The sequence below is a fragment of the Pseudopipra pipra genome, chromosome 1 (assembly GCF_036250125.1).
Source record: "Pseudopipra pipra isolate bDixPip1 chromosome 1, bDixPip1.hap1, whole genome shotgun sequence".
Lineage (NCBI taxonomy): Eukaryota > Metazoa > Chordata > Aves > Passeriformes > Pipridae > Pseudopipra > Pseudopipra pipra.
This window is the reverse complement of record NC_087549.1, coordinates 50,754,755-50,774,034: the sequence shown is the minus strand read 5'-3', so window position 1 is coordinate 50,774,034 and position 19,280 is coordinate 50,754,755. Positions and strand designations below refer to the sequence as shown.

Below are 19,280 nucleotides of genomic sequence, written 5' to 3'. Positions count from 1 at the left end.
TTAGGAATTACCTGAAGCCAGTTCCCCTAAAGACCCAGGCACCTGCTGCCACCCATGGCAGAGCACCAGCTTCCCCCAGGAGCCTTGCCACCCCTAGCACTCACTTTACAGCACTTTTGCTACACACTTGGTTCCTTCCCAGAGCCCACCTTGACCTTAGCACAGCTAAGAAACTCGTTATTCTATAGGATGCACTGTCAGCCTATTATGTGATAGCAACGCGTGGCACGACCAAAGCCACTTTGGTGCTCACAGCTTCACTCACCTCACAGCCCTGCTCCTGCTGGGAAGCCTGGCCTCACCATTCTCAGCTGGAGCCACCTGATGCATTGGCCAAGGTCACATCCCAGCTCTCTCACCTCATTATGTGCATCCTGACATAGACACAGGACTTTAGTTTCTGTGAATGCTTTGCCAAACAGCAAAAGAATGAAGTCAGAGCCTTTGAGACCATCCCCTCTTGCATATCAATTTGCAAAGCTGTAAGAGTCAATAACTGTACATAGATCCTCAGTTAAATAAAATAAAAAATAAAAATGCAAGCACCCAGGAAATTTGCTTGCCACACAAAAACTCCCTTCGATAGCAAAATGTTCTCGCTGAGCCAACCTAAGCATAACTTATCATAGAAAATTATCTTGTGTGCTGAACTAAAATTTCCCCGTCAGAACTTTAACCTTTGCCACTGGCAGCTGGCACACCGTGCCCCCCCCCTAAGGAGCTCTCCCCCACGGGTATCCTTTGAACTCTTAAGACTACATGTGGTGGATCTCAGCAATTATTTGTGCTGCGGGCAAACTTCAGGCAGAGGTGCCAGCAGGAGCTGCTGGCCGCACGCCAAAGGACGCCACAGCCCTTCCTACTGCAGCCTGCACCGTGGCCTTTGGGACACAGACCGTCTGTCCGTGTTGCTTGGCTCCGGGGCCTTCCCTGCCGCTGAGCAGAGGGATTTGCTGGGCGTTAAGCGTCGACTCTGCATAGCCAGCAGGCTTTCTAAATGCGGCGATTCTGGCTGCCTCCCACGGAGGATAAGTCAGCCTCGGCGTGACTTACAGACCTCGGCAGGGTCAGGTGTAATCTTGGTGTTAATGATTTAGGCATGACAACCAAAGCGGCTGGTCTGGGAACACTCTTCCCCTCGTCTGGACATCTCACAATCGCTTTGCCCAAGACAAGTCAGCCGTGAGTGGTTTGGGTTCTTCCCCGCTGTGCTTTGGTCCAGGAAATTCTCACTTCTGTGTGGGTATCCTCTTCACCTCTAAATGTGGCTGAAGATGTCCCCTCCTGGGACAGCTGTTTTGCCAGAGCTGCAACCTCCTTCTCCAGAATTTCAGGGTGGTTTCTCCCAAATCCAAGAGGGGATTCCCACTATCTGGAAACTGTCTTTAAACTCCAACCAGCGCAGCTGCATTCTTGTTTCCGTCCCTCAGTTCCCATACACTGTCTTTCTCTGCCTAGAACACACTTGTGCAAGTGCTACCTTTAAATTGAACAGGAAAAAAAAAAAGTCAGAAATTACAACGGGCTGTTGAGGGAAGGAGACTGAAAGGATGAAGTACTCAGGGTTTTTTGCGGGCAGCGTTGCCCGGGAAGCCCCGAGGCTGCTCACTCGGCCCTGTCCTCTAACTGTTGCACAGAAGTTTGCGGTTTCCCTGGGTCTGTCACGGAGTGCTGACCCTGTGACATCCTGCCTGGGCTACCGCTGCCTTTTCGGGGCATTAGAGACCATGTTCAGATGGTTCGGACCGGGTGGCAGCGCCTGCATCAGAGCCTCTCAGCGACTGCTGAGGCAGCGAGCTCCCCGTAAGCCCAACAGTACGAAGCGATGGCATAAAGTAACGTCACGGATCCGCTTTCAGCATTTTCCTTTTTCCCCAGAAAAGGGGAAAAAAACCCCACCAAAAAACAGAGACGGTTGGGGGTTGGCAAGGGGAGCTGATGCCTCTCACGTCTCCTCACCTGCTCCGACCGCAGATCCGCGGGCAGAGGGGTCTGGGACCCCTCTGCCCACCTCCGCCCCCGCGGTTGCTCCGGGAGGGCGGAGGCGGAGCGGCGGCGGCTCCAATGGGGAGGAGCGGGGCGGGCCGAGCCAAGCCGTGCGGTGCTGTGCCGTGCTGGTCGCCGGAGTCTGGCGGGCGCTGCAGGTGGGAGCCCGGCTCCGCGACGGCGCGTAACTTCGGCGAGCTGGGGCTGTCCGCGCCAGCCTTCTCCGCGGAGAGCGGGAGGAGCCGCAGCGGCGGCGGAGAGCACCAACCGGGGCGTGCTTAGGTGAGGAGCTGCTGGCCCCGCTCCCCTCGCTTCCTCTGGTCGCTCTTGCTGCCGCCTGGCCCGGCGCGGTTCAGCGGGGCCCGCAGGTCGCGATGCGCTGCGGGATCGCCGAGCTGTCCTTGGCTTGAGGTCAGCGGGGAGGGCCGAGGGGCGTGCGCTGCCCCCGCGGGGCGCGCTGCTGCCGCACATCGCTGCGCGGGGAGGAAGGGCTGGGGGCGGCGGGGCTGCGGCGCGGGGGCGCCTTCTCGTCTGCTTCCATTCTCCTCTCCGCGTTTTTGCTTTTGGCCGTGTGGGCTGTCCCATGCCCCCGCTCGTCCCCGCCGTGGGTCGTTTCGGGGGTCCTCGGCCACGGCTCGCCCCTGCCCCGGCGGCGGGGCGGACTTGCCGCCCGCGGCGCGGGATGCGCGGTGCGGTGCGGTGCGGGAGTGCCGCAGGCGGGCTACAGCTCTTGCGGGAGCCTGTCACTCAGCTGCCCTTCCCGCCTTTCTGCCCCCCGCGGAAATTCCGCCTGGGCGCTGGGACGCGGCGGCGTCTGCAAAGTTACGGGCGGTGCGCGGCGGGGGTGGGGTGCGGGGGCGCGCAGGGGCCGCGCTGCGCCGCGCAAGCTGGAGCGCGGCCGGGGGAGCATCCGCTGGTAAGCCTAGCCCGTGCTGATGGGCGCTGAAGCCAATTTTTGGGAAGGTTTAACGTAGGCTTGGGGCCAGTCCTGAGGAAGCCGCAAGGTTTTGCGGGCGGGCGGCAGGGTCAGTGCGGCTTTAGCATTAAAAATGTTTAATAGTGGACATTTATGAGGTGTTCCCCCCCCCATCCAATTTCTCTGCCTTTTCGGACGTTTAAAAAAAACCCGAACTAGTCAGCTGGCGATATTTACATTTCTGTAGCAACAGCAGCTCATTAGAAAAGTGATACTAGCAGGAAAATTAAAAGTAGTAGAGTAATAGAGACCCGGAGGTGGTTGCAGATAGCGCCGAGGGACCCGTAGTCCCCCGCTTCTCGGCAGTGGGCAGTGGCGTGAGGGGGCCAGGGGGGTTTGGGAGCCTGTGGGAATGCGGGGGGCTGGGAGCGCAGGGTGCAATGCAGAACTGGAAGCGCCGAAACTCTGCATTTTGTGCATAGTTCAATGCTGGGTGGCCATTTTTCTAATTTTTTCCGGACAGACTGTTAGACCCACAAGATGCTCATTTGGGACTTGAAAAAACACCCCCCCCCCCTCCACTATTCCTTTGCTAGGGGATAGTTCCGATGCTAAATGCTTGCATTTTTGTATTCCAAATGGGTGATCCTTCGTCAAGCTTTAAACCTCATTAAGATGTAGCTAACCATTTGTGAGGAGGATTTTTTTTCCCCCCTTCTCTCTGTCTCTCTGGAGTTTGCTTGCTTGTTTCTCTCTTCTTTCCAGGGAAGGATTTAGTCCCTGGTGTGATGGCTGAAATGGTGGCACGCAATTCAGTGTGCTGCCAGATGCTTACCTTCTTTCAGAGTTTGGGATAGGCTCAGGCAGTATTAAAAGCTTGCTAAGAGGATACTGTTATATAGTTTCCTCCATTTTTGGGTTCTGTTAAAAGCAGTCTAAAAATACTGGATCATCATTTCCCTCATGTGTAACTACAGGACTTTCCAAGAAACATTCTTAGATATGTGCCTTTTTTTTTTCTCCTTTTAACCTTGCAAATTATTACTTTTGGTACCTAACAGGGAACTGCTGTGGTATCCTTGTTCTTGTAACTTGGAGGCATCACTATTGATTCTGAATCAAACAGTTTTTAATATCAAATTCTTCTTATGACACAGGGTTGATTATTTTAACTTGCTGAAGAGATACCCCCAACGTTCCTAGAAGCATCCAGTTGTTGCCAAGTGCCATAAACATTTGCAATTAGTGCAAATCTGTCAAGAAAATGGCCTTTTCTTTGGCTTTTTTTTTTTTTAATTGGGAAACAGATTATCAGTATCTCAGTACTATTCCTGTCCTTCCTGCAGCACCATTTATTTCAGCATATGACATTTATTTCAGAGGTAAATGTTATAGAAGTCCCTTGCTCAAATATTGGTTGCACATTACTGCCCAGAACTAGCTTAGGAAGGCACTTTACTATCTCAGGCAACCCTATCTGCCATTCCACAACTTCATAACAAACCCATTGGAACATGAAATGACCTTGGAAAGGTATCTTTCAATCTGACACGAAGCATTCTCTTACGGGGAACAGCATTGCTCCACACAGAGCCGATGTTTTAAATTGATGCTTCTAAACTGATTTTTTTTTTTTTTTAAGAGGGGAGGGAAATGGGTGGAATATTGAATTTGAAAAGAAAATATTTTTTTAAAAACAAACCCACTCAGCTGAAGTTTGAAGCACCACTCAGCTGAAGAAGGAGGTGTATTAAGAATGTACATATGATAGTGACACTTAAGTCATGGGTGAAAACAAGACTTTAATTTTAATCAAAGGAAAACAGCATTTCCTCTGCCAGTTCTGATTTGCTCATTCATGAGATCTTCAAAAGCCCAAATTATTAGTGGGACTAATTGAAAGCTAGTTGGGTGTGTTAAATGGAGAAAAGAAGTGATGAAGTCTGAAGGAAGCTTTACATTTAATTGTATTGTTCTTGACATCATAATGTGATGCTTCTACATCAAAAATGTTCCATGACCCTTCAGTCCACAAAATATTGCTCCTTTGGAAAGGTTGCGAGAGCTCTTGAGAATTAACAGCAGTGAAGGGAGAGTTTTACAGCTGTTGAGGGAATTAATGGAGATGCCTGGCCAGTAAGCTAAATGGGATTTTGGCCCAGATACTGGACTTGACACATCAGGTATTGCAAAAGAGTGATGAATGCTTTCCTGCCCGTGGTCTCTTTACCTCCCATAACGGTGGTGCCTCCTGTTGAGCAGTGCCTGCTCCCAGCCTCCCACCATACTCCAGCCTCAGGAGCTCAGGTTATGAGTGCCACCTGCTGGGTGATGAGCCTCTTTATATTAATTATAGTTAATTTATATATATGTATGTATGCATTTGTATGTGTTTACATACATATACTCTGTTTATGTGTATATTTATTTACATACAGGTGTATGGCTTTTTCATAGATGTTCTTGGATGAACCTACGAAATGTTGCTAAGACCTGAAGTTCCTCACCTTCTGAGGGCTTACCACAGCTTGTGTTCGGTGACACTCAGATATCTCTGAAATATAAAGCCCAAGTGCTAAAGGGGAGATTTTGGTACTGCTGTTGATTAATGTTCCCTTTGCTTTACTGAAGGCAACCGGGAATTTTCAGCTGTATAGCTCATTGCTTGTGATATGGTAAGCTTTCACAGGTGCTTCAATGGTCAGATAGCAGGCTGTGGAGGTAGGGCTGTAGACCTGAAATGGAGGCTGAACAAACCAAACTCATCTTTACATTATGCATTGCTTAAATGGAAAATCTTCACAGCTTATTTCAAAATTTTTCATATTAACTACCATATTTCCAAAAGTTTTATGAGCATCCCATCTTGATACAAAATATCCCTTCTCATTTAGATTAACTGAAGATGCACAGAATTTGCAGAATGTTCCTGGACAGTTTTTTTCCATTTTAAAGAGCACATTTTTTGTATTTACTTTTTAACGTTTGCATAGAAGAGTAAAAATATAAAAGTTTGATTCTCACTTAGAATTGCTACTGGAGGTGGCATAAAATCTGACATCATTCCCAACAATGTCTTTCCAATTTCCAGTAGTTTCCATCTCTCCTAGACCACAGGAGCGTTGGCTGGAATGCCGTTTAAATACCAGTTTGATTCAGCTGGATCCAGAGTGAAATCAGTTGCAGCACCAAGGCCTGTAGCTGTTCTGTGTTGTACTGACAGTATTAGGGAAAGATGCGTAGCCATGGGTTTTGGTGTTTTGTTGGACAGGTAACCTCATTACTGCTTTATTGCTTATTTATTTCATGGTGTGCTGGTGCCAGATGAGTCTTTTACCCTGTTTGTGGATTAGGAATAGGTCCAAGCTGAACTATAAAAGTTTTGAGGAAACTTTCAAATGCTTTCAGCTGGAAAACCTATATTGATGTACTTTTGTGATAAATGGATAAAACGCTTTGCATGGTTTTGAAAGCGTATTCCACCACTTGAGATCTGGACTCTGGAGAGTGCATAACAGTCAGGAATGAGTTGATGGAGCAAAAAGCAAGTAGTGCAATTGCGGAGTTCATCTTAAAGTGTGATTCTAGCAAAGGAAAAAAAAGTACCTGCCATATCAAGAGAGATTGCAGATAGGCTTTTGAGGAGGGGGACCCAGTAATAATACATAACTCAAGTTCACTGTCCCCTAAAACGTTCACAGTTAATTTGATGCTTGACAAATTGTGATTTCAGTGTCTGGTGAAGAAGCAATTGACCCTAAAATTGCTGCCTAAAGCTGAACCAATGTTTTCAGTTTCATAACAAGTGTCATGCAAAAATAGAATGTGAAGAGGAACAGGGGGAACGCAAAATGCCTCTGTGGTCTTGCTCTTATGTATCTCTTTGCACCCTGACCCAAGCAACTGGTGGGTAGTGTAGGCAGTGGATGCTGCTGCAATGCTCAAGGCAATTTAAATCTCATCTGTTTGTCCATCCCATCATGGCATATCATGACTTTTTTTTTCCCTCACAAACCTTCTGAGCTGATAATGTGTCAAATTTCAACAATCACACCTTCTCCTCGCTGAGAAATGTATATGCAGTATTGTCAATGGAAATGCTTCTCTCCTGTCTCCTCCCCATTCTAAATAAACTAGTTCAGCAGCTCTTCTGCTCAAATTCTGCCAGCTCTGAGTCATCCATACATTTTTGATTTGTTCCTTTCTCATCTTTTGGCACACCATGCTTCCCGCCATTCCCCCCTACTCAGCATCTGCTTTCCTGTGACCCCCTCCTGATAAATTTGTTAATATTAAGCTTGCTTCATACCACCATCAAAATCTCAGTTTCTTTAATATGCAGCCCTGTGTTTATGCAGGTCACTCAGTGGCCTTTGCAATCCTTGGGAGTATCTTGGAGTCACGTCTGCTCCAGTGAAAATGTCCTCTCAGTAGTCTCAGCTTCCCTTGCAGAGGTAAAAGACAGGTAATATCTTGTGGGCAATCCGTCACTACAGTCATGCTGACAGTAGTGGTGCGTGGTTGGTGCTCTGGGGAAGGACTGTGGTTCACAAGACTGACAAGAGAAATCAGAAATGAAGGCAAATCCTTTGCAATCTCTTTTCCCTTTCCTCTCCAATATTCTTCATATGAAGGTGTTGGAAAGGCTCCTACTGGAAAAGCAGTCATACAAAAACAGCAACAAAAAAAAAGTTGTTTGCTAGCAAAGTGGTAAATAAATGAGCAATCCTCATCCTTCTTCTGCAGTCTTTCGTGCTGTCTTATTAATGGGCCATGGAGGCAGAGGAGGAGGTAACTCATCAGTTGTTATTCATCGGTGGGGGGCTGCAAATGAGTTGATTGTGCCAGTTCCGTTTTATTTTTTGACACCAACAGATAAATTTGTCTTCATATGACATGATTTCTGCAGGGATCAAGTAGAAACTACATCAGGGGCTGTAATGGTGGCTCACTGCCCTTTTAAGCTGCCTTGGGATTTTTGGAGGCCAAAATGCTGCTCTGGCTTTGAGCCCTTTTCTGGTACCAAGCAGAAGAGCATTGAGTTGTGAGGATATCTGTTCCTGAGAACAGCTGGTTTGGACAATTTGGATGGTTGAAACGTGAACTGAGAAGATATCCTGCTCCGTTGCAATGGACTCTGCAATGACCTTTGGCTTTTTGTCATCTCATCAGCCTTGGAGTGATGATCAGTCTGATGGTCATAAAGCTGCTGGGAGAAGATGGCAGCATTTTCTTCATTGCCTCCTTTCCTTCCACCGCAGGCTTTGGCACTCTCCTTGCCTGCTGTCTCTATGCTTTGGACCTTGCGCATATCCTGAACTAGCACAGGCAATTGGTTTCTCTAGTCAAAAGAAGAGCACGCCTTTCCCTGCCCTTACATACACACACGGGGTTTGTTTAGGCTAACCCATAGCAATTGGCATTTCATACTGATGTCTTTGAAGTGTTTCCTCTTCAAAGGAATAATAATGGAAAAAAACCAACCAAACAGAAAAGCAAAAAAACCAAATGCTAAATTGGTCGAGTGTTTAGGAGCAGTTGCCAAAAGAAATCAATGCTGAGCCTGGGAAAGCTGTAAAATTCTTTCTTGGGTTTTTATTAGTAGGAGAGAAGTGACACACTCTGTGTTTGGACACTCAGACACTGTTCAAGGTCCGCATTAAAAAAAAAGTTATTTCAGCTTGGGTGTTCTTGACAGTTTGCAGATGTGTAACAGTGCATCGATACTCAGCTGTGGGGTAGGCTGCAGGCCCCCTTAATTGCAAAGAATAAATTATTGGTCCCCCATCCTTGACTGAGGATTCTGAAAATGAGCAGTTGCTGTGGCCTGTGGTGGTTTTGCCTCACTTCCTTGCCAAATGTTACATCTCTTCATCAAGGATTTAGAAATGTCAGCAGTATGAGAAAATAACATACCTTTTCTGTATGTGATGTTGCCCACCTGTCATAGCCTGATGGGGGAGGTACAATAGAAGGTTTGATTTTTCTTAAAAATACCTTTTTCCCCCCCTTAAAAAAGTATTCTTTATGAGGTCAGCCTTGACAGATCTTTATTAGACTGTAATTATTATTCTTTTATTAATATGGCATTGCAGTTGTGTTTATTTCTTTTTAGAGTAAGTTCAGGGTGTGGGTTTATGTTCATGCCATTTAATGACTTATCTGAAACTGTTCTGTAATGCAGACTGTACAGAAAGCAGTAGGTTTGTGTTGTTCATTGAATCTCAAAAGGTTTTTTTTTATTTCTTTTTCCCTTCATTTTCCCGCTGATTGCTATGACCGTGCTGCAACCATGAACTTCACAAACTGGATGAATGGCTGCCTCCTGGAATATGGATAATTTTGGTGAGTCTGAAAAATGAATTTCACTTATTTCTATCTGCTTGGGAGAGAGAGGAAGAATGTCATGTATTGGAAGTTGGGTTTGATGAAAGCTAAGGCTGTTCTTGCAGTGCTGGTTTTGTCAAAGCAACAGGCAAAGCTTACTGAATTTCAACTTATTTTTGATGGAGTGTTTTTTTTTCTTATTCTGCTTAATCATTGGCAAAGGTGAAGAAATTAACATGCACTGGATTAATTTGGAATACTGTCATTTTATGAGATTGAGTATTATTGCCTTTGTAATAATTTTTAAATTACTTTTCTGTAAGACACACTGTGAAGCAACGGCTTAGAACATTTTAATTTTTCTTTTCTGGCTTATTCAGTTGTTTTGCAAGTAGTTAAGACAGAAAATGATTAATTCATTGGATGACTTTTTAGAAAAGCACTATGTCGTTCTTCTTACTGTTCCTAATACTGGTGTCGCCTGTGGTGTGAACTTTAAGACCTGAAGTGTTGATGGTGTGTTTGCATTAAATATTGTATCAGATTTTTCCATGAAAAGGTCTTCCATTCCAAGTAGTTTCTGGTGAGGTCTCTTTTTTTCACAATAAAATAAAGAAAGCACCAAACTCTGTCAGGGTCATATGCTTTTCTCATGTGCAGATGGCTGACCTGCAGAATATCCATCTGGGGGTACCTGCTGTTGCTACCTGAGGATGAGGTTTTGGCACTTTGGTGTTTCAGTAAAGATGACTGGACGGCTGCAGGGAAAACATTTGGTTTGAGCATATCAGCCTGGAGATCTGCCCTAGAAGCAAGCATGGTTGGAGGTGGTAGTATTTACTGAGCTTTGTCTGTAGGAGTAAAGCTGCCTCTGAGCACTGATAGGAGGTGGTTGGCAGCTTAGCAGCCTTGGGATTTATCTCTGAGCTATTTAGACCTAGCAGGAGTGACTCGTTACTACTAATAGGCTCAATTAAGGAAAACAACTTGCTTCACCTCTCACTTGTGTTGTGACTACCTCGCTTATGCACAGGCTTAAGTTTTGAGGGAGAAGGCAAATATGATTTGAGCATGGAGTTGGCTGCTTGTCGTGTTCCAGGAAAATGTGAGTGTTCTTGGTGTGGCGATGGCCCGTTCCTGGGTAAGGTGTGGGAGTGAGCGTAGGGCTGGCACTGGCCACTTGCTGACAGATTGCAGCTGGGTTTAGCTGGGGCACACCCCTTGGGGGTGGGGGTTGGCATTGGCTCTCCCTCTCCTTCCTTTTCTGTCTCTCGAGTGTGCACAGTCTGCGTCACCTGCATTCTTGCACTGATGCAAAGAACCTGGGAGTATAAGATGGCTTTTCAACTTCTCAGGCACAGCTTGAGAGATAATTTGAGATAAAGCCTGATATTTTACTTTTAAGCATTTCTGAAGTATTATTGCTTAATCCTTTTTATTGATCCATAGCTTGTGTTGGAAAGCTGTTGTCTCAGGGCAATTTTCAGAGTCCTGGAGGATAATGGCACTAATCACATTTCATATAACCTTTCAGAACATTTGTTGCACTGCTGCATTTACCTCCTCTCTTAGTTCCAGTTATATGTCTTTTATTTCTCAGTTGCATGGCTTAGAAGTGCAGTTAAGAAGCCTTCTGCTTGACTGGTACATAGTAATTTGGTGACTGAGAAGCAGAAAGGTCTGTAAGTGGACTGCTGCTTCAGATTGCCATCCGTTGATGTGCTAAGAAGCCTTGATCAGCCTGAGAGAGCAATAGCTTCTGGGCCCAGAAAGTAATGCATATTTACTGTGATGGACACACTACTCAAAACTCTTTGAGTCTGAAAACTAGAAGATTGCATTCCTCATGGCTTTGCTTCAGCATGTATCTTGCTTTTCTGGCCTATTTTGTAATCTACATGAATAATTGGCTCTTGTGTTGCACCTATATAAAGAGATGCTGCTTTGATATCTGGAAATGCAGCAATGAGTGCTGAAGTGCTGCTGTCACCATGGCACATCAGGGGGAAGTTCGATGTGATCACATGGGCAAGCATTTCCACCCAAGTTTTATTCTTAGATTTGTTTTTCGCTTTCACTCTGATTTGGTTATATTTGAATTTTTGGCAAATGCTGCTAGCAAAGTTAAAATTTGAAATAGCAGTCTAAATCGAAGAGCAAAGTGTACTTTGCATAAACAGATAAATAGCAGAGCTAAAAGTATAAGGAATTATTTCCTTTCTTTTCACTAGAAGAGTTATGTCATTCCAGTTTCTTCCCAGTGGTGGAAGGCCAAAAGACAGTGGACACCAGTTGAAATGAGAGAAATTCGCTCTGGTTACAAGGAGAAATGTGTTCACCTGAAGGACAGACAGCTGGCTAGGAGCACGGGTTGCCCAGGGAGGCTGCGCAGTCTCCATCCTTGGGAGTTTTCAGGACCTGACTGGACAAAGCTCTGAGCAACCAGTTGGATCTCGTAGCTGGCCCTACTTGGAGCCGAAGCCTGGATCAGACACCTCTTGATGTCCCTCCTAGCCTGAATTATCTTGTGATCCATTAAAAAACACTTGAATTTAGAAGGACTTTTCTGCTGGGAAAAAGAATAAAGCAATAAAGGAAGGGTAAAGTGGCAGGGTCATGTAGGGTGTTGTGGTAACAGCAAGGCTGGTGGTGGCTGTTGTAAGACAAGGAGGAATGCAGCATCTGTCCAAGCTCATTCTGGAGTGCTATCTGGAGTGCTATCTGACACTTGCTGTATGCTATTTGTTTTATGTCAATGCTAGGTATATAGCTAGTTTCCAAAATTTTGGAAATAATCAGTTGAGTTTTGTTTATATTGGTTAACACTGCTCACCTTGTGGGAGCAGTCTTCAGGACAAGTAGATTATTCCTTCAGAAAGCTTCTAGTCTTTGGGGGACTTTTTGTTTAGGTTGCCTTTTTTTTTTTTTCTTTAAGATTGATCTATGGCTATTTCCAGTCCATCAAAAATCGTGTAGGAGTGCAAAGAGAAGGCAGATTAAAATCTGTGGTTGAGTGAACTGAAAGTGAGTCAGCTCCCCAATGTGAGGTAGTGCTTATCCATGGTGATATGAAGCCAAACAGAGCTTCTGTAGAGGGAAGAAGAGAGAAGTGGTCCAGGTACTGAGACAGCCTTGCAGGATGAAATAGGTGAGCCTGTAAAGAGGAGTGTGGATGAGTCAGATGATCATAGCACCTTTGGAGGACCAAAGCACTGCTAATGGTTTAGACAACCCTCCAAGTGTGTTTTCCTCTGTGTTTTCAGGAAGATGGCCTTCAACACTGGAGTCCAGCAACCACTTGAAAACAAACAGAAAATGTACAAAATTCACTGTTAGTAGTTATGCCTTGTGAATGTGCAAATGAATTTGAGTATTTAACCCAATCTCAGTTTTCCCATTGTATTTCTGGGTTTGGTTTTATGCTTGATTTTTGTTTCTCCTGGAAGGGCATCAGTTTAATTTACAGATTGACTTTCCTTCTTTGTGTTTGGAGGCAATACAGGTCAATATGGAAAGCAATAGTTAGTAACTCCAAAGGGGATTTAAAAGGTTTTTGCTTATTTTTGCCCTTTTTCTACTGCTATTCTGTCTGCTTCCACCCATCCTTGGCAGTCACGCTCCAGCTGTGATGGGCTGGGTGAGGTCCCAGCAAGGACACAGTCTTGTCCCTTTCATATTCAGAGTCTGAAAGCCATCAGAATTATTGCTGTGGGAAACTGAAAGCTTTAGATTTTAGCCTTAGCTTTACCTTGTCTGTAACCACTCCGCTCAGGATGTCTGCACAGTGTCTGTCTCCAGAGTTATGTTGGTGTAACTGTTGTAACTTTGTGTCCACTTTTTCTTCAGCATCAGATACTTCACTGGGTAATTTGCCTTTTCTTTTGATTTCTTTTATACATATGCAAAGCCTTTGTATTTGTTCTTTTCTCTGTTTTTCCCACAGATGGTTATCTTCCACTGTTGCATGGGTAATAGTGCTGATGAACAAGTATTTCCTTTGACACGTTAAAGCATAGCTGTAAAGAAAATGAAGCAGAGAAAATTACAGTGGCAAAGGTTCCTAAATTATAGTTGTACAGGAAGATTGTGATAAGGAAGTAGTTAAACATTACTATTTAGTCAAACCTGCAACTGTGGCTGGTACTTCGATTGTCTCCTCCTTTTGCTGACACTTAATTTGTGTGGTTGGTCAGATACTCTTCCTGCTAATAAAGTCCCTGTTTTATTGAACTGAAAGCTTGTGGAAGTACATGGGTGTGTTCTCCCAGGGAGTTTTAGGTTAAGTGTCAAACAAATGATAATTATTTTCAGATTTACTTGTAAAAGAAATGTTAGATGTTTGCTATACCCACTGTTAAAAAAAAACAAAACTAGAACGAACCAATAAAAAACCCCGTGACACAAATCAATCTTCCCATCTGGGAGCAGATACGTGTTCAGTTTAAATATATTGGAAAGCAAACATAATGTAATAGGATTGAACCACGATATTCACAGATAGAAGTATTAACGTTTGAGCTGGCTGTGTGCTTGCTACAGCTGGAAAGCACATTGCTTTTATGGCTGCAGTATGTTTGCTCTAGCTCTGACAAACAGATGTGATCATCGTCCTGTGCGTGCTCTTCAGTGGGGTCAAGCGGTCGCTTGTCAGCGTGATGGTGACTACAAGCCACGATCTCCTAGCAGCAGGTCTCACATTTGAAGAGCTTTGCTTGGTTTCAGAGCATTACAGCAGTAATCTGCAAGACTCCAAAGACCATCTTTCATCCACAAGGGGACCAAGAAAATGTGCTGTGTAGGTCTTTCACGGAATTAAGGAGTGAGTAGGGCCTTTTAGGAAAACTTGCACTGATCATCCTAGACACTGTGCTTTTCCTTCTGAAAATAGCCATTAGGTAATAACTTCCTTTGTCTTTCCTCCCAGCCAATTTACAATGTGCCCTAAGGCAAGGTGGGTTAATTTTGTTTTAGGAGGATGGATCACTGTGAGCAGAAGGTAGTTTTCTGTAGTAAAGCTAGCTGCCTTTGTGCTTATCTTAACCTTGATGAAGCTATTACCATAGGTTTGTTAGGAAAAGAGTGAGGTGAAGGCAGTGGCCCGGACTGAGCAAAGGTTAAAGCAATCAGCGATAGCTCTGCTGTCAGCAGAATTGCATTGCTGGGAATCGCGTCTGAGGCTTTGCACAACTTTCTTGTCTGCTCGGCTCTTAGCTGTTCCTATGAGCATGTCCTTAGACAAGCTAAGGAAGGGCCAAGGGTTGTCGGCCTGCAATTTCTGCCTGCCCTGTGCGTTGTGAGGACAGTCCAGAATGTAGCAAAAATACTGCAGGAGTGGCAGTTGTTTGTGGTGGGGCCTAAGATAAACGGATTTATCCAGTAACCGTGAGGCTGCTCAATTTGGATCTTGGCAACTTGGCTCTATTTTTTTTTTTTCTTTCTCACCAGAATGCTTGTACTGAGGTTTGGTATTGTGGCATCCTATTTTTAACACCAAAGCTCACTTATCTCTAGTTGAACGTGTGGTATGTTTCGTTGGAGAGAAGTGGCATTTTATCAAATGTCATAAATGAGCTTTCATGCTGGAACTAATTCAAGCCAACCACTGAAAAAGGATTATTCCTATTTAATATAAATTTATATGTACAAAATGATCATAGTTGGAATCAATAGAGTTTATTGTCAAAATGAAGAGATGTCAGACTCAGTCATAGTTCTCAACCCAGCAGTATGTTTATCATATGGTATTACAAAAATCCATATATGCCTAGTTTATCCCAAGTATTGTGGGTCTTTTACACCAAACTAATATATCTGTAGAGGAATATAAATTCTTTTGCAGTTGCGCAGTACTAAAGGCTGTCCTTTTATGCAGAGATATAATTGCTGACCAGTATATCTTTTTGCATTAAGGACAGTCGCTGCAGCTGTTTGAGTCTTGTCATGTTTATGCATGACCAGATATTGCAATAGGCTGTAAGAGTTTGCTGCAAGGAAAGCTTTAATTTTTCAGTCTTGGGAAGTGGGCTCCATCTAGTGTTTAAATGAAAGATTAGACTCCAGTTCCTTTTCTTGAATGCCCTTGCAGCATGCATAAAGGACATAGAGGAGGAATTGCGATAGGCATCACTTTCTCTGATGATTATCTAGAATGAGATGTTTCTCGATACAGTCAGTATGGGAATGGCAACCTGAAATACTTCATCTGTCTTCCACATTCACTTGAAGCTAAAATAATGCTTTTATGAAATAGCACAGAGATAAAAAGAAATTAAACCAGCCTGGCAATGATGTGATCCTGAAATATTTTGTGGTTAGTTCCTATATATACTCTCACAGTATTTGATGTGGCATGTTGGAAACCAGCCTGTTCTATAAAATCAAAATTAGAAAACTAATTGTGGAGATCTTTTAAGAAGTAATGGATTTTGAAATGGGTATTGGGTATTAATATCCAGTCAACAGAATAGTTTCCAATATGCAATGCTTCTCCAAAGAAGCATATGGGATTCCATCCTTTATTTTTACTGTTTTCTTAGTCTTTCAGCTTTCGTAGTATTTAACCCTCTGGCAAAGGCTATTTAATTTTTTTTTTTAATTAAAAAGGATATCACATTTTGAACTATTTTAAACTAAAATAGAAAAGTATCTGATAGTTAATATCTCATGTCTCCAGTGCCCTAATGATAATGGTGCTGTGCAACAGGACAAGAAGCATCAAGAAGAAAAATGGTTTTTTCGTGTATTCAAGGTGGTGTGAATTTATCCAAGCAATTTTTTTTTTCATTTTTTTTTAACCCAAACAGACTGAGAAAGTTTAAATAAAAGTCTTAAAACTGAATACAGATTTATCTTCTACACTCCAAACTGATGAAGCAGAGACTTAAAATATTTAGTCGGGAGGGCACAACAGCAGACCTGCAGAGAGGAAAACCTGGGATGTCTGAGAGCTGTTTAATTATTAGTACAGTGGGGTTTTGTCCAGTTGTGTTTTTTCCTCTGGATAAAGGGAGATTTTGGAGGCCACTTAACCAAGCTTTTAGCCTGAGCTACCAGGCACGCAGGAGCCACTCATGTCTTAGCCCTCCTTGCCTGCACGGGGATGTTGCAGACCTTTACCACAACTCAAAGGCATGGTGAGGTTGTGTGACTTGACCCCATGGTTGCTTACACTGAGGGCTGGGACTCAGAGAGCTGCAGAGCTGCCGGCCCTTGTGAGATAGAGGAGATCCCCCCACCAAATCCCAAGACAGCTCTTGGCTTATTTTCCACCAGTTTCTGGAGCAGTGTGGAGTAGGGGCTGGGATCCAGGTCTGAGTCATTGGCAAAGAGTCTGTTGTTGCTTCATCTGTAAAATATTTGGGGTCTGGGATTTCCAATTGACACTTGCGAGCTGAGTGCAGACAAAGTTAATGGGAAACATCTGGTGCCAGGAGGGAGTGGTGAGATGGCTACCTCGGCCACGTGAAAACAGGGAGCTCTTGTGGTGGGGTGCCAGGCTGCTCACATGTCTGCAGCGTGGGGGAAAGGGTCAGGAACGATGGCTGAAGAGGGGAGCCAGGGAAATGGGTGGTGAAATCCTCCTGGGCACAGGGTACCACTGCCAAGCCCTGGGCACGGATGGCCCCACAGCATCCCAGTGTTGGGCTGTGCTTGTTTCACTTGGCTAAGGAAGGTAGCTGGTGGTTCAGTGGGGGTGCTTAAGTACGTATAAGTATACACGCTTTCTTAACACTTCATAACTTTTTGTTGTCGTTGTTATTGCTTTTGAGACATGGCAACCTCTCATCTTCAGTCCCATATAGCTGTAAGTTTGGTCTCTCAACCCCACAAGAGATGATAGCATCAGATGGACACCTGGACTTCTTTTACTATTAAATACTGTCTACTGTAGGAAACAAAAACGTTTCTTTATCTGTTGAATTTTTAAAAAATTTAAAATAGCACATTGCTAAATCCAGTTTACTTTTTTTATGTTACTTAATTTCACATTTCTCCTGGAGTGGACAAAGAAAGCAAGCATGTTTTGTGTTACTTGAGGCTTCTGAGTCTTACAGTGGTACAGTAGATCACTAAATATTTTGTGTTGTTTGTTTTTATTAGTTACCCACTTAGAAGCAGTGGTTATACTTCAATTTCTAAAAAAAATCTGGATATATCTGTTTCCTATAAATCCTACAAACCCTTTTGTCTCTTCCAACAAAATTAAATTTGATCTGAATCTAAACTGCCGCAGCACCTTAAGATGTATTTGTAAAACTGCAGATCAAAAAGGCAAGGCATTATTTTTCTTTTCTGGTGCCTGATAATCCAGAGTCATCAACTCAAACACTGCACTATATACAAATCCCCTTTCTAGCTGAGGCTAAAATTGACCACAAAGGTCTTAACAGGTGGCTTTTTTTGTCACCCACCAGGTAACAGGATGGGACTCCTCATGTATGTTGTTGCTTTGAATCTGTGAGAGATGAGCTTTGAACCTATGCTTGCCATGTCCAGCACTGCTGGTGATCATGCTGGTGGTGTCTTACAGCCAAGAGAAATGGTTTGGGGCTGGCAGGGGAGGGAGGGTCCCAAAATAGTTGTCCCTGTCCCCCAGCATGGCTTCATGGCACAACTGCACCAGTTCTTCCTGGCTGGATCCAAGATAATAAATGGTAAAGCTCAATGAAAGAGAGAAAAACCTCAAAAAGGCTGGATTTGGTCATGATGCTGAACTGCTGGAAAGAGGGTGGCAGCACTAGGGGAGGCTTGTAAATACTGTGTGCTGCTGCATCCAGGAGCTCCCTCTGAGCACAGAAGAGTCTAAAGGGACAAAGCAAATGTCAAATAGTCTCTGAACCTCAAAATGGCAAAATGGAGGATAATGTAGAAGAAAATTGCTTTGCTGTACTTGGAAGAGCTGTTGCTGAGTTTATAACAGCAATTGAAGAGGAAATCAAAGTCTTGAGAACATAAGGTTGGAACCATGGTTCTGGTACATGAAAATTGAGATTGAAGCTTTCTGATCATTCCTGTTGCTGTGTTAAAGGAGGAATGTACTAAAATAGAGACAGGGACTGGAAAAGAGCAGAAATAATTAATGGTTTCAAGTAGTGCAGTTCATGAAGATGATGTAATTACTCCTAACCTATTTAACCTGAAAGAAAAAGAAAGCTATAAGTAAAACGGGGAGGGTTAAGGGGGGAAAGAAATTGAGTATTAAGAAGACTTGACTATTTTGAACTCTGTATCTCCAAGTAAAATTAAGGTATAAAATACTTTATCATCTACCTGTTCTCTGTTGTAGTAGAGGTAGCAAATAGTGCACTGTGGAAGTAAATAGTAAAGGGCAGGCAGTTGGCATCAGCTAATTGATGGGTTGGGCCATGTATTTTGAGAGAGAGTACACTAATACATCAGCTAACTAGATTAAGACTGATAAGATGGCAAGATCCTTAATTTAGATCAGAGGTATTTACAAGGTGTGTAGATGTGGCGCTTAGGGGTATGCTTTAGTAGTAGTGGGCTTGGCAGTGCTGGGTTAACAGTAGGACTTGATGGTCTTGGAGGTCTTTCCCAACCTAAACCATTCTATGATCAGTATTTCAGACCGTGGTATGTGGTCAGCTCCTGGCTGTCAATGTTCCTCAATGTGGTGGGCACAGCACCCATGTCACAGTAGATGTGTGTTCACCTCTCCTGCACTTTCATTCCTTTTCCCCTCAAAAACTTGAGCCTGCTGGTTTGGGAGCTGGACCTAGCTGGCACCTACAGTTTTGCATTCATTTTGGTTACCTGACTTGAACTGCTTTCTTGCTCTGCTGGGGATTGATGTCTTTGGTAGCTGCATGACCTGTTGGGTCTGTGCCACATTAGCATGTGACATTGGATATTTATGAACCAGAAGTGTGCTAAAAGGACATCCATTTAAACTGGAGAAAGAGAAATTGGGAAGGTAACTTTGCTGTCCTAAGATTGAGAGGATTGGTTTTGTGGCCTAAACAGTTGCTTTTAATATGAAATTGTCTTTTTAGTTGGGGAAGAGATGCTATCATCCTTCCTTCTTAATGTG

General features: G+C 44.1%; 1 protein-coding gene across 3 annotated transcripts in view; it reads left to right on the top strand.

Annotated features, from left to right (window-relative positions):
• Positions 1 to 2,130: 2,130 nt before the first annotated feature.
• The window catches only part of EPB41L3 (erythrocyte membrane protein band 4.1 like 3), a 141,621-nt gene continuing 124,471 nt past the window's right edge, over positions 2,131 to 19,280 (top strand). For 2 of the 3 annotated variants that reach the window (XM_064656448.1, XM_064656282.1), the window contains exon 1: positions 2,131 to 2,268. The gene's annotated coding sequence lies outside the window, so the exon portion shown is untranslated. Of the gene's footprint in view, positions 2,269 to 9,146; positions 9,248 to 19,280 lie in introns of those variants that run through there. The other variant, XM_064656235.1, reaches the window with a different exon arrangement.